Raw genomic sequence first — 2440 nt, 5'->3', positions numbered from 1 at the left:
ATTTACCTTGCATATTTAAAATGTTCACAAAATGCTGCCACGCTGTGCTAGTTTTGTCATACCATCTCCACAATGGGGCACTACTATTTTATTTTATTTTATTTTTCCTAAAGAAATAGGTCTTCTTCTAACAACCAAGTTTGCAGCTGTAGGCCTGTGAGGACCATTTGTAAGGCAGGGAAGGAGGAGATAATGCAACATAGGCGCTTCTCTTGGAACCAGCTAATAACTATATGCACTGATTGTTAAGAATTTACTTTCTGCTGGGCACTGTGCCGGGCACTTTCCTGTGTTACCTCATTTAATCTTTGATCCTATTAGATAGGTACAATTTTCCCACTTTACAAATGAGGAAACTGAGGTCTGGGTCCTAGGGATATAGGCATTGCAGACACAGCAGGTAGAATCAGAGAAAAAGACAGGACTGATGTCAAGAGTCACTGGTCCCGGCTCTGTCCCTAATTTTTGGCTCATCAGTCAACTCTTCTGGGCCTTGTCTTCGCCCCAGGGAGAGGCTGAGGATGAGGGATGGGCACTGGGTAGGGTTATGCAACTTCTTTACATCCCCACACCCACCGTGGGGCCCTCTGGAAGAGAGAGTTACTACCTTTTCTTTCCCTGCACAGAACACCAGGAGGGCTTGGCTGAGCAAGGATGGGCCACACGGACCAGCCCAGCAGTGGGTTGACACATGCTGTGTTTACAGCATCTTCATCGCTCACTCAGGAGACCCAGAACTCAGGTCTGTCCTTCCCTTCTTTCCCCAGACCCTTTTTGAGCACCATGCTGAAGGCAGTGGGGCTGGCCTTGAGGCCACGGAGCACGGCTGCACTCCACCTTGTGACACAGCTGTGGGACTTGGGTAAGTCACTTCTGTGGCCTCTGACCGCAGTTTCCTCATCTATAAAATGGGGGTAATAATAACTACCTCAGAGGGTTATTCTGAGGCTTAAGTGAGGAGAAGGTGTGACTTAGGCCCCACGAGAGGCCCTGTAAAGCGTGAGCTGAAGTGGCCCTCCAGGTGTTCTCTGGATATGAGTCAGGTGCCTGCCAGGGACCTCAGCCTGACACCAACACCCAAAACAGACCACAAGGGAGAAAGTGTCAGGCCAGGGGTGGGCAGGACAAACTTTCCCTGAGGGTTGGAAAGGGTTCTGGGAGGGCTCCCTGGAAGAGGTGATGTGTGCACCAAAGGAAAATCAGTCCTATTGAGTGATCAGAGCTGCCACCTGCAGCCAGAACTTCCATTTAGAACCAGGACAGAAGACTTCCTGCAAGAGGTAAGGTCAGGCTGACTCCACGCACCCAGAGAGGATGCCCCCAGAACATCTCAGGAATCTCTGCCCACCCGCTCTGTCACATGACAGATGCATTTCATTCATTCATTTGATTAATGTTTATTGAGCATCGGCTATGTGCCAGGCACTTGTCTCAGTACTGGAGATGCGTCAGCGAACAAAACAAATCTCTTGCGCCTTCTCATGAAGATGGTGCCGAAGGCGAAGAAGGAAGCCCCTGCCCCTCCCAAAGTGGAAGCCAAAGCCAAGGCTTTGAAGGCCAACAAAGCAGCGTTGAAAGGCGTCTGTCCACAGCCACACACAAAAAAGATCCGGACGTCACCCACCTTCCAACGGCCCAAAACACTGCGGCTCAGGAGGCAGCCCAGATAGCCTCGGAAGGGCGTCCCCTGGGAGAAAAGAGCTTGGCCACTATGCCATCAGAGCACATTCCCCCTCACCACCGAGTCAGCCATGAAGAACATAGAAGACAACAGCACACTGGTGTTCATTGTGGACGTCAAGGCCAACAAGCACCAGATTAAACAGGCTGTGAAGAAGCCCTATGACACTGACGTAACTAAGGTCAACACCCTGACCAGGCCTGGTGGAGAGAAGAAGGCATATGTTCGACTGGTTCCTGACTATGATGCTTTGGATGTTGCCAACAAAATTGAGATCGTCAAAACTGAGTCCAGCTGGCTAATTCTAAACATAAAATTTTTCACCGTTGAAACAAAAACAAATCCCTTGCTCTCAGAGCTGACATTCTGGTGGAGAATAGAGGGAAACAAGACAATAAGTCAGAAAATAAGGATATTTCAGGTGATGAGTGGTAAGAGGGTAAATACAGCAGAGTGAGGAGAATAGAGAATGAACGGGGCATGAGTACAATCAGGGAAGCTGTGAAGGGCAAACTTTTGAGTGAGACCTGTAGGAAACGAGGGTGCAGACTTTGCAGATACCGGATCTCGGGAAGGACGTTCCAGGCAGGGGGAATACCTAGTGCAGGGGTGCTGGTAGGCAGAGTGTGCAACATCAAGGGATTCCAGGGAGGCAGTGAGGTCGGAGGGTATTGTGTGGCTGTAATGAGCCTGGCAGGACTCCTGCGTCACCCCAGGGAGCGGGGAGCCCTGGGAGAGCTTCTCAGAGGAGCAGTGGGC

At 50.5% G+C, this 2440-nt stretch overlaps 1 pseudogene; it reads left to right on the top strand.

Annotated features, from left to right (window-relative positions):
• The first annotated feature begins 758 nt into the window (after window positions 1–758).
• On the top strand, window positions 759–2216 carry LOC113619947 (60S ribosomal protein L23a pseudogene; annotated as a pseudogene).
• Window positions 2217–2440: the final 224 nt, after the last annotated feature.

This window comes from Aethalodelphis obliquidens, unplaced genomic scaffold, assembly GCF_003676395.1.
Source record: "Aethalodelphis obliquidens isolate GAN/ISIS:26980383/991018 unplaced genomic scaffold, ASM367639v1 scaffold7, whole genome shotgun sequence".
Taxonomy (NCBI): Eukaryota; Metazoa; Chordata; class Mammalia; order Artiodactyla; family Delphinidae; genus Aethalodelphis; species Aethalodelphis obliquidens.
The sequence above is the reverse complement of the archived record's forward strand: the minus strand, read 5'-3'. Positions and strand labels throughout refer to the sequence as shown.